The sequence below is a fragment of the Leucoraja erinacea genome, chromosome 12 (genome assembly GCF_028641065.1).
Source record: "Leucoraja erinacea ecotype New England chromosome 12, Leri_hhj_1, whole genome shotgun sequence".
Classification (NCBI taxonomy): domain Eukaryota; kingdom Metazoa; phylum Chordata; class Chondrichthyes; order Rajiformes; family Rajidae; genus Leucoraja; species Leucoraja erinaceus.
In genome coordinates, this window is record NC_073388.1 from 7,339,186 (window position 1) to 7,356,587 (window position 17,402).

Here is a 17,402-nt window from a genome sequence, read left to right on the forward strand (position 1 = left end):
TGCTGCATCTCTAAACTAAACTAAGAAACAATTAAGTAAACCAGAATGTGAATTTCTCGAAATGGCCTTCAAACTGCTTTAGATTTATCATCTTTTAACTTCTCTTGGGACTTTTTAAAAGTAAGTTAAATTCTTGGGATAGCCTGTATTCCAACCATACCTGGCAAATAACCTCAAGACCAAGGAACGGCAGATGTGGGACATAATACTATACTGATGGTATTGCATGCATATCTATTCATGTTGATAAGGTTCCAAACTATTTATTCATACAAATCATGTGTATAAAATCATGAGAGGAATAGATTGGAAAGATGCAGAGTACCTTGCCCAGACAAGGTGAATCGAGGACCAGATGGCATTGGTTTAAGGTGTAGGGACAAAGATTTAATAGGAATCTGAGGGGTAACTTTATCACACCAAGGGTGGTGGGTGTATGGAGCGGGCTGCCAGAGGAGGTAGTTGAGGCTGGGACTATCCCAACGTTTAAGAAACAGTTAGACAGGTACATGGATTGGATAGGTTTGGAATGAAATGGGCCAAACATGGGCAGGTGGGACTAATGTAGATGGGATATGTTGGCCGGTGTGGACAAGTTGGGCCGAAGGGCCTGTTTCCGCGCTGTATCACTCTATGCCTCTAAATAGAACAATGTATTGCATTGGGGCACAGGGATCTGTACACATTGAGGATTCCTTCAGTCAGAGGGTGGTGGAGGCCAAGTCAATGAATATTTTTAAGGCAGAGATAGATGGAGTCTTAATTAGTAAGGGGTGTCAGAGGTTATGGGGAGAAGGCAGGAGAATAGGGGGGGGGGGAGAGGGAGAGATAGATTAGCCATGATTAAGTTGGTGGAGTAAACTTGATGGGCCGAATGGCCTAATTCTGTTTCTATCACTTATGACCTTATGACCTTATTGCGTCATAGAGTCACAGCCATCGAGTCATTCAGCACAGAAACAGACCCTTCAGCCCAACCAATCCATGCTGACCACGTTGACTAACTGAACCAGTTCCACTTGCATGCAGTGGCTATATCCTTTCAACCCTTTCCTAATAACGTACCCGTCTAAGTGTCTTTTAAATGATGTAATTGTACCAACTTTCACCACCCTCTGGCTAAAGGAACTCCTCAATGTGTACAGATCCCTGTGCCTCAATGCAATGCATTGTTCTATTTAGAGGCATAGAGTGATACAGCGTGAAAACAGGCCCTTCACCCCAACGTGTCCACAATGGCCAACATGTCCCATCCACATTAGTCCCACCTGCCCGTGTTTGGCCCATATCATTCCAAACCTGTCCAATCCATGTACCTGTCTAACTGTTTCTTGCTATAATTATGTTGTGTTGATGATTTAATTCTAAGTACTTTAATGTATTTTTAAGTATATATTTCTTTAGTGTTTATACATTTTTTTTAATTATAAAGGCTTTTAATAGCTTTTAAATGATCTGAAAGTCTCCAGCTTTGTCAGGTGCTAGGTTACGAGGAGTGTGTTGTCTGCATTGCCTTGCTAAGTTCAAAAGTTCACAAGTTCTGGGAGCAGAATTAGGCCATTCGTCCCAACAAGTCTACTCAACCATTCAATCATGGCTGATCTATCTTTCCCTCTTAACCCCATTCTCCTGCCTTCTCCCCATAACCCCAGACATCCTCAGGTACAAAGTCTAAAGGTAACTCCGTTGACAATTATATTTTCACGCTGTTGGAAGGGATTGAGACCGTGTCATTCCAATATTTATTGTGTTTCTTTTTCGATGCCTTTTGTGCCCAATCCCAACTAACAAACTCGCCCCTGATCTCTACAATCATCTCAGGCCTTAGGACAATTTCAAGTCCTGCCCTGGTTTGTTCCAGCAAGAAGTGACAGTGTGTGGTTATTGAAAATGTGGCTAGAACAGTGTCCTCTGGAAGATGTATTCTTTGGCGTTGAATTGTGTCACAAAGGGCGACATGGTGGCACAGCGGTAGAGTTGCTGCCTACAGCACCGGAGACCCGGGTTCGATCTTGACTACGGGTGCTTGTCAGCACAGAGTTTGTACCTTTTCCCCGGTTTCCTCCCACCCGCCAAAGACGTACAGGTTTGTAGGTTAATTGGCTTCAGTAAAGATTGTAAATTGTCCCTAGTATGTGGGATAGTACTAGTGTTCAGGGTGATCGCTGGTCGGTGTGGACTCGGTGGGCTGAAGGGCCTGTTCCAACCCTGTATCTCTGAACTAAGCTAAACTAAACCAAAATGTTCCCAGTACAAATGGCCCACATAATTGCCGGCAAACACCCAAAATAGTTCTTTTCATCTTTGGAAAAATGTCTATTTTGGGAAAATCCTATTGTTGTCACAAAGTGGCCGGTGAATTTGCTCACAAATTCTCAAATGACTACAACTGGAGTAAATCAAAGGGTTAGGACGAATGACTTGCAGTAAATATTAAATTGAACCAATTCTCAGCAGTGCCAATTTTCCAAGATTGGAGCACTAATGTTTACTATGCAGGGTGTTCAAAAATAAGCAGGAATGGCAGGAAATAATGGAGTTAGCTTTTTCCGTATCCATTTCCCAAACAGAACACCAATCTTCACCAATCTGCATCAATAGTAGAAATGGACTTAGAAAGTTTTGCAACCCATTACTTCTGCAGCAATTGAGTGAATATGTGTGTATACTTTTTAGTTTTTTAGTTTAGTTTAGAGATACAGCGTGGGAACAGGCCCTTCAGCCCACCGAGTCCGTGCCGACCAGCGATCCCCGCACACTGGTGTGTGTAGGGTAGTGTTAGGCACCTGTCCCACTTAGGAAACCTGAACGGAAACCTCTGGAGACTTTGCGCCCCACCCTAGGTTTCCGTGCGGTTCCCGGAGGTTCCCGGAGGTTTTTGTCAGTCTCCCTGCCTGCTTCCACTACCTGCAACCTCCGGCAACCACCTGCAACCTCCGGGAACCCTTGGGTGGGGCGCAAAGTTTGCAGAGGTTTCCGTTAAGGTTTCCTAAGTGGGACAGGGGCATAACACTACCCTACACACACCAGGGACAATGTACATTTATACCAAGCCAATTCACCTACAAACCTGTACATCTCTAGAGTGTGGCAGGAAACTGGAAATTGAAGATCTCCGAGAAAATCCGCGCAGGTCACGGGGAGAACGTTCAAACTCCATAGACAGTATCCATTGACAGGATCGAACCTGGGTCTCTGACACTGTAATACAGTAACTCTACTGCTACGCCATCTGCAACTACTGCAAGTAAGAATTTCATGGTTCCACCGCTGGTAAACATAGAAACATAGAAATTAGGTGCAGGAGTAGGCCATTCGGCCCTTCGAGCCTGCACCGCCATTCAATATGATCATGGCTGATCATCCAACTCAGTATCCCGTACCTGCCTTCTCTCCATACCCCCTGATCCCCTTAGCCACAAGGGCCACATCTAACTCTCTCTTAAATATAGCCAATGAACTGGCCTCAACTACCCTCTGTGGCAGAGAGTTCCAGAGATTCACCACACTCTCTGTGTGAAAAAAGTTCTTCTCATCTCGAACATGACAATGGAAAACCAAGATAGACACAAAAAGCTGGAGTAACTCAGCGGGACAGGCACAAACACTTGGTTGTTGGGGTCACAAACCCATGTTGGTTTGGAATACATAAAACAGACAAGGCCCACAGATATAGACATGGGATGCATTAAACGGGTGTCCTTACCTCTCACAAATAAATAGATCTGGCTTTCATTGGTTGCAGGAGTGGCGTATTTACAGGTGTAGTATCCAGTATCGTTTCGATGAGCATTCCTTAGAATCATGGTACTGCAAAAATACTTCCTCTTGCCTCCGCACCTGAAGTTGGTTACTTGAAGTCTTCCTTTAGTAGCATCAGGATGGTTGGATCCAGCCCAGCCCACCGATGCCTGCCCTCTGTTGTTTAATAATAACATGCTCAATTAGTCACAGGCAATAAAATATATATCAATGTCTAGATTATCTTTTGGTTTAGTTTAGATTAGTTCAGTTTATTGTCACGTGTAACATTGTACAGTGAAAAGTTTTTGTTGCGTGCTATGCGGAAAGGCAATACATGATTACAATCGATCCATTTACAGTATACAGATATATAATAAAGGACATTCTTGCCATAGAGGGAGTACAGAGAAGGTTCACCAGACTGATTCATGGGATGTCAGGACTTTCATATGAAGAAAGACTGGATAGACTCGGCTTGTACTCGCTAGAATTTAGAAGATTGAGGGGGGATCTTACAGAAACTTACACAATTCTTAAGGGGTTGGACAGGCTAGATGCAGGAAGATTGTTCCCGATGTTGGGGAAGTCCAGAACAAGGGGCCACAGATTAAGGATGAAGGGGATATCTTTTAGGACCGAGATGAGAAAAACATTTTTTAACACAGAGAGTGGTGAATCTCTGGAATTCTCTGCCACAGAAGGTAGTTGAGGCCAGTACATTGGCTATATTTAAGAGGGAGATAGATGTGGCCCTTGTGGCTAAAGGGATCAGGGGGTATGGAGAGACGGCAGGTACAGGATACTGAGTTGGATGATCAGCCATGATCATATTGAATGGCGGTGCAGGCTCGAAGGGCCAAATGGCCTACTCCTGCACCTATTTTCCATGTTTCTATGTTTCTATGTTTCTATAAGGGAGTAGCGTTTAGTGCAAGGTAAAGGCAGTAAAGTCCGATCAAGGCTAGTCTGAGTGTCGCCAATGAGGTAATCAGTCGTTCAGCACCGCTCTCTGGTTGTGGTGGGATGATTCAGTTGCCTGATAACAGCTGGGAAGAAACTGACGCTGAATCTCTGGAGGTGTGCGTTTGCCTGATGGGAGAGGGGGAGAAGAGGGAGTGGCCAGTCTGCTACTCTCTCAGTTTATTTTTCATTTTAATTTCACAAATATTACAAATCTTATGCACTAGTTTAGTTTAGTTTTGAGATGCAGCGCGGAAACAAGCCCTTCAGCCCACTGGGTCCGCGCCGACCAGCGACCCCCACACATTAACATTATAACACTCACGATATGTACATTTGCACCAAGCCAATTAACCTACAAACCCGCACATCTTTGGAGTATGGGAGGAAGCCGAAGATCTCGGAGCCAACCCACGCAGGTCACGGGGAGAACGTGCAAACTCCGTACAGATAGCACCCGCAGTCGGGATCGAACCCGGGTCTTCGGCGCTGCATTCGCTGTAGGGCAGCAACTCTACCGCTACGCCACCATGACTGCCCTACATTAAAGCTTTTTCACTGACGTAGTTTAGTTGAAGCCGCCACCGCTCTCTGTGTTAAACCCTTGCCCTGCACATCTTCATTAAACCTTCCTCCTCTCACCTCATAGCTATGCCCTCAAATGCTGGACACTTCCACCCTGGGACTAAGTTCACGTTCAGAAGCTCAGAATTGTCGGAGCAGAATTAGGCCATTCAGCCCATCAAGTCCACTCTGCCATTCAAACATGGCTGAAAAAGGTTCTGACTGTCAACCCTATTGATGCCTCTCATAATGGTATGAATTTCTATCAAGTCTCTCCTCAACCTACGCTTGCCAGAGAAAGATTAAAATATAGGCATTTCCCTCCATAAAAACACAGCTTGGTGAGTGGTGAGGGTGGCACAGAGTAGACCTTTAGATTTTATTTCTCCAACCCAACTGTCCTTTCATTGCTCAAACCTCCAAGATGGGAGAATAACAACATCTGACCCAGGTATTATGATGTGTAGGGATGAACTGCAGATGCTGGTTTACACAGAAGACAGACACAAAGTGTTGGAGTAACTCAGCAGGTCAGGCGGCATCTCTGGAGATCCAGTTACCCCTCCTTCGGACTGAAAGCAGAGGAGGGGTAACTGGACAAAGGCCAGAACAGCAACAGATGACCAAGGCAGAGTGGAGCCCACAATGGCCCATTGTTGGCTGGGGAAGAGGTGATAACGAAGGGACACAGGGATGGGAAGAGTGGAACTAGTAGGATGACTAGCATTTGGTGGGGGGGGGGGGGGGGGGGGGGGGGGGGGGGGGGGGGGGGGGGGGGGGAATGCAGGGGTTAATTTAAAATAATACAATGTGACTGTTCACACAAACTTTCCCATGCTGTGCGTTTTCCAATCGGATGCACAGCTACGGTTACATCAAAGACTTCCCAACTCGGGAAGTCAGTCTAAAAATAAATATCCAGCACAATGCGAAGAGACTACACACAATAGCTGGCTGTGTAATGGGCCTGGTACATTTTGCTTATAATAAGTAAATTAATCTCAAAAGAATGGCTGGAATGATTTGTTTCATAATAATCAGAACAAAGAAAGAAGCAATTCTTTCTTCCAATTAATTTGTTTTTTCTTATTCTCCTCGCCAAATTAAACGTGCATCGGACACATCTCCCTCTTCGTACATTCAAGCTGAATAATTATTGAATTACTGTACAAAGTATGTCAAGGAAATCTTTTAATTGCGACTTAACCTCATGGAGGAGTCATCACATTTGTGCCACAGCTTGATCACTGGTGAACTGTGGTGTTTATTGTGGTATTGCGTGCAGTTCTGGTCGTCTCATTACAGGCAAGGCGCGGTGGCTTTGGAAATGAAGTAGGGAAGGTTTATCAGAATGATCCCTGGATTACAGGGTTCTAGCTACAGGGAGACAGTGGATTGATTTGGGCTGTTTTCTCTGGAACGTCAGAAGTTGAGGAGAGACTCGATAGAAGTATATCAAATTATGAGAGGCATCGATACGGTAGACAGTCAGAACCTTTTCTCCAGGGTGGAGAGTGCACAACATTAGAGGGCATAGCTATAAGGTGAGAGGGGAAAGTTTAATGGAGCTGTATATATATATATATGTGTGTGTGTGTGTATCCACTGTATATATACATATACACACCCACACATAGTGTATATATATATGTGTGTGTGTGTATGTGGGTGTGTATGTGTGTGTGTGTGTGTGTGTGTGTGTGTGTGTGTGTGTGTGTGTGTGTGTGTGTGTGTGTGTGTGTGTGTGTGTGTGTGTGTGTGTGTGTGTGTGTGTGTGTGTGTGTGTGTGTGTGTGTATGTGGGTGTGGTGTGTGCGTATATATGCGTGTGTGTGTGTATGTATGTGTGTGTGTGTGTGTGTATATATGTGTATATGTGTGTGTGTGTGTGTGTGTGTGTGTGTGTGTGTGTGTGTGTGTGTGCATATATACATACAAAATACAATATCTATATAACTAAAAGTCTCATCTTGACCACTTCCTGTCTGCGCTGTATATTCGGGGGGGGGGGGGGGGCAGGACAATAAAACCCCGGATGCCTGGTCGTGACTCATTCACTCTGGAAGATCGTGAGGGTGAGTCCACAACTGTGATTCTAAGCAATGAATCAACTGAACTGTGAGTCTGCAATGTACTTGCAATAAATACTTGAAGTTTGTGAGCCCTTAATGACAATGCAATGAGTTGTTTGGAAATTTGGTGTCCTGCATTCTGCCTGAAATGCTGTGAAATTGAGTTCAATCATGGCTGATCTATTTACCCCTCTCAACCCCATCCTCTTACCTTCTCCACATAGCTTTTGACGGCCTATTGCACTATTATTGTTTGCTTATTTTTTATGTGTGCGTACGTGTGCGTGCGTGTGTATATATATACAGTGTATATATATATATATATTATATGTCAGGTCAAGGTGCAGCCTTGCAACGGGTACCATGTACTCCAGTTCAACCTGTGGGACATGTTCATCCTTCATGGAAAGGCTGCCTTGGCGGACCAGGCAGAAGAGATCTTGATGAACCAACGGCTGGAAAGGCGATGCAAAAACGCACTGTGGAATGCGAAGGGCTAGTCAGAGCACTATAGACGACATGGCCATCCACTGCAGCCAAGAAGTCTCCCGCCGTGATGATATTTCATACCACTGGACTCTGACTTCTGCGGCCGAGAGGGTGGGGTTGTACCAGTGCAACAGCTTCTCCACCTTAAACTCATTCATGCACATTTTTTTGTGCCCAAGAGACTGCACAACTCGCCATCGTTGTCACCGACGGGCCACCACCATATGTATGTGTGTGTGTGTGTGTGTGTGTATATAAGATAGATACAAAAAGCTGAAGTAACTCAGCGGGTCAGGCAGCATCTCTGGAGAGAAGGAATAGGTGACATTACGGGTTGAGACCCTTCCCCAGGCTAGTTAGGAATCAGGGAAACAAGAGATACAGACGATGATGTAGAACGATAAAGAACAAGGAATGAAAGATAAGTAAAAAAGTATCGATGGTAAAGGAAACAGGCCATTGTTAGCTGTTTGTTGGATGAAAACAAGAAGCTGGTGTTACTTGGGTGGGGCAGGGATGGAGAGAGAGGGAATGCCGGGGTTACTTGAAGTTAGAGAAATCAATATTCACACCACTGTGCTCAAAACCTAGTTTGTGTTTATATGTATATTTAACTGTGTATATAGCTGATATCCACTGTAAATAGCTCGATTGTAATCATGTTTTGTGCTTCTGCTAACTGGTCAGCATGCAACAAAACGCTTATCACTATACCTCAGTACACATGACAAGAAACTAAACTGAACTGAGCATGTGTTTCACTTTAGAACTTTGACCGCCGGCCTGCGGCCTACACCAGCCTGAAGCCGCGGTCTCTGGTTGGGAAGAGCTGATCCTGGACACACCTTGACTTTGACTTTGTCCCTTACCATCTGGACGCCCGCAGCAACGGCTGTGGAGGGTGGAGGTCCCGACCACGGGGGAAAATGGAGGAGGACTGGCCGAGTTCTGTGCCTTCCACCACAGCGATGAATGCTGTGGTGGATGTTTGTGTAAAATTTTTATTGTGGTTGTGTGTCCTTTATTACTGTAACGCTGCTGGAAACCCAAATTCCACCGACCTTGGTTGTGTGGCAATTAAATTATATCAAATTATATCAATACACACGCGCACTGAACTTGTTTTCTCATTTTGTTTTCCGTTTATTGTCACGGGTTGATGCCTGTATGGTCGTGAGTAGTCACCCAAAGAGTCGCACCTTTTTCTGGTCACCGCTGGATTTTCAACTTGTTGAAAATTTTCGGCGGCCTGCTGCGACTGTGACGGGTGCCGGCAAGTCACCGATAAAAAAAACCGCCTAAGTGGGACAGGCCCTTAAGAATTCCATTGTTCAATCTAGGACCATATGACAATAAAACACTCTTGACTCTCTGGTTATGTTGGTGTTAAAACGGTTGCTATGAAATGACGCACTTTGCTCTTTAAAAGTAATTTACCACATCAAGCACTTTGAGTCATTTAAATGTGCTAAATCATTGGCATTTGCAATGACTTATCCGTAAATGGTTCAAAGCCACAGTGAGGAAAAGTAAACTGTGAGGTATAATTTAACACGGGTTGCTGGTTGAGGTGGGATATAATGTTTGATGCTTGGAACCCAACTACCAATTGACCTCACCACGGAACGTCGGGACTGTTCTGTACCAGTGTGGTAACTTTCCAGAAATTATTTATGTTCTCATATCGAACTCTTCCTCAGAAAAGTAACTATTTAAATGTTGTTCTGGCAGCAAACTGTTTAGAAATGTGCGCAGTTCCATGTTTAAATAGCTGCATTGTTTAGAGTCACAGAATCGTACAGCATGGAAACAGGCCCTTCAGCCCAGCTTACCGATGCTGACCAATGACCGATGACCAAGCTGGGGAGCCTTTTTAATAAAGGGCAGCACTGTGGGGCAGCGGTAGAGTTGCTGCCTTACAGCGCCGGAGACCAGGGTACTACCAGTCAAATTGGACAGATGAATACAGTAGAAAAGGGCAAGCTCTTTCACGTGTGTGTACCTTAATTTCCCTTTCTCATTCTGTAACCTTCAATTCATGGAGTCATAGAGTGACACAGTGTGGAAACAGGCCCTTCTGCCCAACTTGCCCAAACCGACCAGCAATATCCCATTGCGCTCCGCAAAGTGCCACTTCTCGCCCATTCCTTTTATTTTTATTTTAGCAAAATGCTCTTGTTCTTGAATATCCAGAGGCAGGTGACTGAGTCTGAGGAAGGGTCTCGACCCGAAACAGCACCAATTCCTTTTCTCCAGAGATGCTGCTTGTCCCGCTGAGTTTAATCCTGCATTTTGTGTCTATCTTTGTTTTTTTGTTACTTGTTTAGGTGTGAATATTCTTTCTGTCCCGTTCTCTATCACTTCTTGGGTGGACAAAAGTGCTGGAGAAACTCAGCGGGTGCAGCAGCATCTATGAAGCGAAGGACATAGGCAACGTTTCGGGCCGAAACCCTTCTTCAGACTGAAACGTTGCCTATTCCCTTCGCTCTGTAGATGCTGCTGCACCCGCTAAGTTTCTCCAGCACTTTTGTCTACCTTCGATTTTCCAGCATCTGCTGTTCCTTCTTAAACACTGTATCACTTCTTCTTTGGCAAACCATCAAATCCTTCATATGTTTTTAAAAACATTCATGATCTTCTCTGTTCTAAAGGAAATAATCAATTTTTTCAAACCCTTTAGTCAGACTTTGGAGGTACAGGGCAGATACAGATACAGGCTTTTCGGCCTACTAAGTCCACTCTGGCCAGCGATCCTCACAGACTAACGTTATCCTACACAAACTAGGGACAATTTACAATTTTTACCAAAGTGAATGAATCTGCACGTCTTTGGAGTGTGGGAGGGATCCGGAGCACCCGGCGAAAACCCACGCGGTCACAGGAAGAAGGTGTAAACTCTGTACAGACAACACCCATAGTCCGAATCAAAACTGGGTCTCTGGCGCTGTAAGGCAGCAACTCTACCACTGCTGCTCACTTAACTAAAAAACACCCATCCCTTCCACCATCGGAGTGAATTTCTGCTTCACCTTTACCCCAGCCTTGAAAAACCACTCGGGGAACTGAACACAACTGATGGTAGAGCAGCTGCCTCACAGCGCCAGAGAACCGTGTTCGATCGTGACCTCAGGTGCTGTCTGTGTGGAGGTTGCACGTTCACTCTGTGACCGCGTGGGTTTCCTTCAAGTGCTCACGTTTCCTCCCACGTCCCAAAGACGTGCGTGTTTGTAGGTTAATTGGCCTCTGCAAATTGTCCCCTAGTGTGTAGGGAGTTTGATGCTCGGCATTAACTCGGTGGGCTGAATGGCCTGCTTCCATGCTTTCCATTCCAAACTAAAAAAATAATTACATAGAAACATAGAAACATAGACAATAGGTGCTGGAGGAGGTCATTCGGCCCTTCGAGCCTGCACTGCCATTCATTGTGATCACGGCTGACTATCCACAATCAATAACCCGTGCCTGCCTTCTCCCCATAGCCCTTGATTCCGATTGTCCCTGGAGCTCTATCTAACTCTCTTTTAAATTCATCCAGTGAATTGGCCTCCACTGCCCTCTGTGGCACAGAATTCCACTTAATTGACTTAATACCTCTCCACTGATTTGAATGAGAGGTCACTATCTGCTTGTTTTTTGTGCATGTTTATGAAACCTTGGGGCCTGGTTGGCATTTGCTACTTTATTAGCCTCACCTCAACTTCATAAAAGGACATGGGTCAGATTTATTGGGCTAAAGTGCCTCCACGTTTCTCGGCTCCGGTAGGAAGTCATGAATCTAATAAAGTAATGGAATGACTTCCCTTTGGGATAACACACATTACTTCTGGTATGCTTTGGTGTTGTTTATGGGGCTTCAGGGCATCGCATGCTAACTCCTGTCCAAAACGTACTTTTTACAATGATTTATAGAGCAGGATCTGGAGAGGAGGGGGGGGGGGGGGGGGGGGGGGGGGGGGGGGAGGGGGGTGGGGGGGTGAGGGGGGGGATTACCGGAAAATGCAGAAGGCAGAATATTCTCTCCTAAACGCAGAAGGAAATGCCCAAAATTTAAAAAAAAAGAAACAGGCTTTTCGGCCCGGTGTCGCAGCGTTAGATTTGCTGCCTCACGGCGCCAGAGACCCGGGTTCCATCCTGACTATGGGTGCCGCCTGTACGGAGTTTGTACGTTCTCCCCGTGACCTGCGTGGGTTTCCTCTGGGAAGCTCTGGTTGCCTCCCACATACCAAAGACTAAACGGTTTCTAGGTTAATTGGCCTGGTATAAATGTAAAATCGTCCCTAGTGTGTGTGTGTGTGTAGAATAGCGTTAGCGTGCGGCGATCGGTGATCGGTGGGCCGAAGGGCCTGTTTCTGCGCTGTAACTCTAAACTCTAAACCAAACTCTAAACGTTCTTGATGCTGCCTGATTCCATTTCATCACTGGTCTGGCCTGTGGCATCTCCGATAAGATGAACTCAATGGGAATTTCGATTGGGACCACTTCCCAATCTGACATTCCTGAGCGCGCATGTACGGTAAAGAATATAGCATGTTGTGGGAAAGATTCCAGAGAACAACACATTCTCTAAGTTTGGATGATGTCCATTAGTCATCAGATCTCATTTTTGCACCACTGTGTCTCCCTCTAAAGTATTGACTTGTTGACCTTAAGGCACTATAATAAATGTTGCATATTTCCCACTCGAGGTTTATTACCATCAACTGAAATATTTGCTCCCAAGAAAACGATTTTGCACGCACAGCAAATATTTCTTATCAAAATATATTCAGGCCATGCAAATGTGTAATTAACGTACACAAAACACAATGCAGACTGCACATGTAACAGAACTATATCTTGCTTTCATTTGAGAAACTGTACAGAATAGTCACGGCTAAATAATATATAGTCACATAAATGAAATGGAAAAACCCAGCGGTTCTGATTACCAGTCAGTGGTTCACAGATAAATGTTTCCACTGTCAGTTTGGAAGAGATGCTGCAGTTTTAAATCATATGTAGGGAGTTACTCATTTTGTGTTCAGCATTTCCTAGCTCTCCCATCCGGAACCATGTTGTGTTAAGATCTTCCCAACTTGTCCGGCTCCTCGATACAGTTTATATAACTCTGCAACTCTGATTGAGCACGCCCAGGAGTGACACAGAGGTCACATGCTTGTATTAATATTAACCTTTTTTTCACCCAGTTTTATTCCACCAAGGAGGCTTTACCTTCCACTACCTGCAACCTGCGGCAACCACCTTCAACTAGCATCGCAACTACGGCTTCGACTAAATAATTACCGATTTTTAAAACGGCAACCTATTTTTAGTGGCGGCCGGTTTTGGATTTTTTGAAATAATCGCCGGAACATAGAAGAAGCGGAAACCACTGTCGACCATTAGGGAGACTGACAAAAACCTCCGGGAACCGCACGGAAACCTTGGGTGGGGGTGCAAAGTCTCCAGAGGTTTCCCTTCAGGTTTCCTAAGTGGGACAGGGGCAATAGTCATAGAGTCTTACAGCATTGAAACAGGCCATTCAGACCAACTTGTCCACATGTCCCATCTACACTAGTCCCACCTGCCTGAGTTTGGCCCATATCCCTCTAAACCTGTCCGATCCATGTACCCATCTAACTGTTTCTTAAACGTTGAAATAGCACCTGCCTTAAATACCTCCTCCAGCAGCTCGTTCCATACGCCTACCACCCTCTGCGCACGAAAAAGTTACTACCCAGGTTCCTATTAAATCTATCCCCCCTCACCTTAAACCTATGTCATCTGGTTCTCGATTGCCCTACTCTGGGCAAGAAACTCTGTGTGTCTACCCGATCTATTCCTCTCGTAATTTTATACACCTCTATAAGATCACGTCTCATCCTCTGGCGCTCCAAGGAGTAGAATCCTAGCCTCCTCAACCTCTCCCTGTAGCTCAGGGCCTCGAGTCCTGGCAACATGCTTGTAAATCTTCTCTGCACTCTTTCCAGCTTGACAACATCACATTCTTCTCTCGGCAACATTGTTCCCTTGGACTTTCTTTGAAAGTTATTGTTCAAATTGTATTTTGGGTCTATATGTCATGGACCAGAATTGCAGACAATTGGCTTGACCTTGTTTTAAAAACTGCTGCGACTGCTTTCCCCCCTTTCCATTTCGAAAATAAGACATTACTTATCTGAGCAGCATCTTATAGAATGTGCAGCCCAGTACTCAGTATAAAGCACAAACTCTCCCTTCATGCGGGGTAGAAATACTGAGGCAACCAAAGAAATCATTCATTTAAAATGATAGACAGGCACAAAATGCTGGAGTAACTCAACGGGACAGGCAGCCTCACTGATGAGAAGGAATGGGTGACGTTTCAGGTCGAGACACTTCTTCAGACTCTGGATAAACCAGCATCTGCAGTTCCTTCCTACACAGATCATTAATTTAGTTTAGTTTAGTCTAGTTTTATTGTCATGTGTACCGAGGTACAGAGAAAAGCTTTTGTTGTGTGCTGTCCAGTCAGCAGAAAGACAATACATGATTATACATGTGTCTATACACCGTAAATGATTTTCTCATCATATACATCAAATACATTTACAGTGTATCGATACATGATAAGGGAATAACGTTTAGTGCAAGGTATAGCCAGCAAAGTCCGAGGTTCGCCAATGAGGTAGATTGGCTATATTTAAGAGGGAGTTAGATGTGGCCCTTGTGGCTAAGGGGATCAGAGGGTATGGAGAGAAGGCAGGTACGGGATACTGAGTTGGATGATCAGCCATGATCATATTGAATGGCGGTGCAGGCACGAAGGGCCGAATGGCCTACTCCTGCACCTAATTTCTATGTTTCTATAGGAGTGGCCGATTAGGAAAAGGGGAGATGCAACGAGACCTGGGTGTCATGGTACACCAGTCATTGAAAGTAGGCACGCAGGTGCAGCAGGCAGTGAAGAAAGCGAATGGTATGTTAGCATTCATAGCAAAAGGATTTGCGTATAAGAGCAGGGAGGTTCTACTGCAGTTGTACAGGGTCTTGGTGAGACCACACCTGGAGTATTGCGTACAGTTTTGGTCTCCTAATCTGAGGAAAGACATTCTTGCCATAGAGGGAGCACAGAGAACGTTCACCAGATAAGGTCATGTGATCGGAGAAGAATGGGGCCATTCGGCCCATCACGTCTGCTCCGCCATTCAATCGTGGCTGATCTATCTCTCCCTCCTAACATTCCCTTGCCTTCTCCCCATAACTCCTGACACCCGCACTAATCAAGAATCTATCTATCTCTGCCTTTGAAATATCCACTGACGGCCCCCACAGCTTTCTGTTGCAAAGAATTCCACAGATTCACCACCCTCTGAGAAAATAAATTCCTCCCCATTTCCTTCCTAAAGGAACAACCTTTAATTCTGAGGCTGTGACCTCTAATCCTAGACTCTCCCACTAGCGGAAACATCCTCTCACATCTACTCTGTCCAAGCCTTTCACTACTTGGTAAGCTCCAATCCTGTGTGTGTCAATTATTTGCTCAGCTGTTTGTAGTGTTCTCTAGTCATTTAAAAAAAAAATGTTAGTTTAAAAACTTTGTATTAATCACTTTTTATCTTTGGTGAGATTCCAACAGATCTAAATTAGGATCAAAAAGATGAATAGAAATTCTTTGTCTCTCACTAATTTTATCGACCAGATTAGCTGCTCTTCCATTAGAAGTATTTCATTTAATTTGGAGGATATCATTGTTTACTCTGCTGGGATAATGCAGATTAGATTGCCTTTGATATCTTCTGATTAAACTTGCATGAGAAAACAACACACAAAGCTCCCAATAAAACAAAATAAAGAATCACTTCATGACTGCTGCTCATTCAAAACGGTTATGAAGTTGTTTACTGATAAAAACAGAATGGCAATCAGAAAATATAGGCGTTCTGTGAGCGAAATCACCGTCCATAATGTCATTTGTTGTGCTGTGGTCAGTTTAGTGATACAGCGCGGAAACAGGCCCTTCGACCCACTGGGCCCGTGCTGACCAGTGACCCCGCACACTAGTATTGTACTTCCGGTGGCGCTGGTGCCAGCAGCCTCCACCTACAGCCCGGTATCTTTTTGTTTTTTTGTTTGTTTAGTTATGTTAAAGTGTGTTTTTTTAATTTTTTTGGTGTCTTTATGTGGGGGAAGAGGGCACGGTGCGGGGGATACCGTCCTTCAGCCACTTCCTGGTGAGGACGCGACTATTATTCGAGTCGCGTCCTCGCCCCCCCCCCCCTCCCCCCACAGCGGCCTACCTACCTGGATTGGCGAGGCCTTTCCTGCCGGGATCGACCGGAGCTCCAGCAGCGGCAGGACAGCGCTGGAACATCGCGGGGCTGGCGATGCCTTACCGGGGGTCGCCGTCTGGAGCCCGGAGTGCTGGACCTGCTGCCGACATCATGGAGCTGCGGTTTGCGGAGCTCCCAACGCGGGCGGCGCTGACTACAACGCGGGGTCCTGTGACTCTGCCCGGCTCGGCCTGCGGACTCAGGAGCTGCAGACTACGGCAGCGGGAGGCGGCTGATCAGAAGGTCCGGGCCGCTGAGGAGGAGGATACTCACCGTCGGGGTTCGGCGTCGGCGTTCCACCAGTCCGGCGTGAGGGCCTGAACATCGGGCCACCCGGGGCGGCGACTGCGGGTGCTCGGAAGGCCCCGACCACGGATGAACACGGAGGGGAGGCTGGCTGGACTATGGTGCCTTCCTCACCTGGGTGCCATTTATGTTATGTTGTGGACTTTATGTGTTTGTGCTTTTTTTAAAATTTTTAATTCAATTTCAATTTTATTTTTAATATGTTTTATTATTTATTTATTATTTATTATTTATTTTTATTTATTTTTTTGTGATTTTTTTTTAACGATACTGCCTGTAAGGAAAATTCATTTCGTTGTCTCAAATTGAGACAATGACAATAAATTGAATACAATACAATACAATACAATAGCACTGTCCCACACACACACCAGGGACAATTTTTTTACAATTTTACCAAGTCAATTAACCTACAAACTCATACGCCTTTGGAATGTGGGAGGAAACCGGAGCTCCCGGAGAAAACCCACACGGTTATAGGGAGAACATACAAACTCCGTACAGACATCGCCCATAGTCAGGATGGAACTCGGGTCTCTGGTGCTGTAATGCCCCTGTCCCACTTAGGAAACCTGAACAGAAAGCTCTGGAGACTTTGTGCCCCACCCAAGGTTTCCGTGCGGTTCCCGGAGGTTCCCGGAGGATTCTGTCAGTCTCCCTACCTACTTCCACTACCTGCAACCTCCGGCAACCACCTGCAACCTCCGGGAACCGCACAGAAACCTTGGGTGAGGCGCAAAGTCTCCAGAGGTTTCCGTTCAGGTTTCCTAAGTGGGACAGGGGCATAAAAGGCAGCAACTCTACAGCTGCACCACCATGCCACCTGTCTGCGCTAGATTTTTGGATGACTGTTATGGTCTGAAATTCCTCTCTGAAGCAACAAGTGCTTATCTTGCACGAGGCGTTATTCCCTTTATCATGTACATGTACACTGTGGACCGCGTCATTTGTAGACTTTCCATTCACTGGATAACACG

At 45.4% G+C, this 17,402-nt stretch overlaps 1 pseudogene; it reads right to left on the bottom strand.

Moving 5' to 3' along the window:
* The window catches only part of LOC129702040 (vascular endothelial growth factor receptor kdr-like), a 161,319-nt pseudogene that overhangs the window by 111,179 nt on the left and 32,738 nt on the right, over window positions 1–17,402 (bottom strand).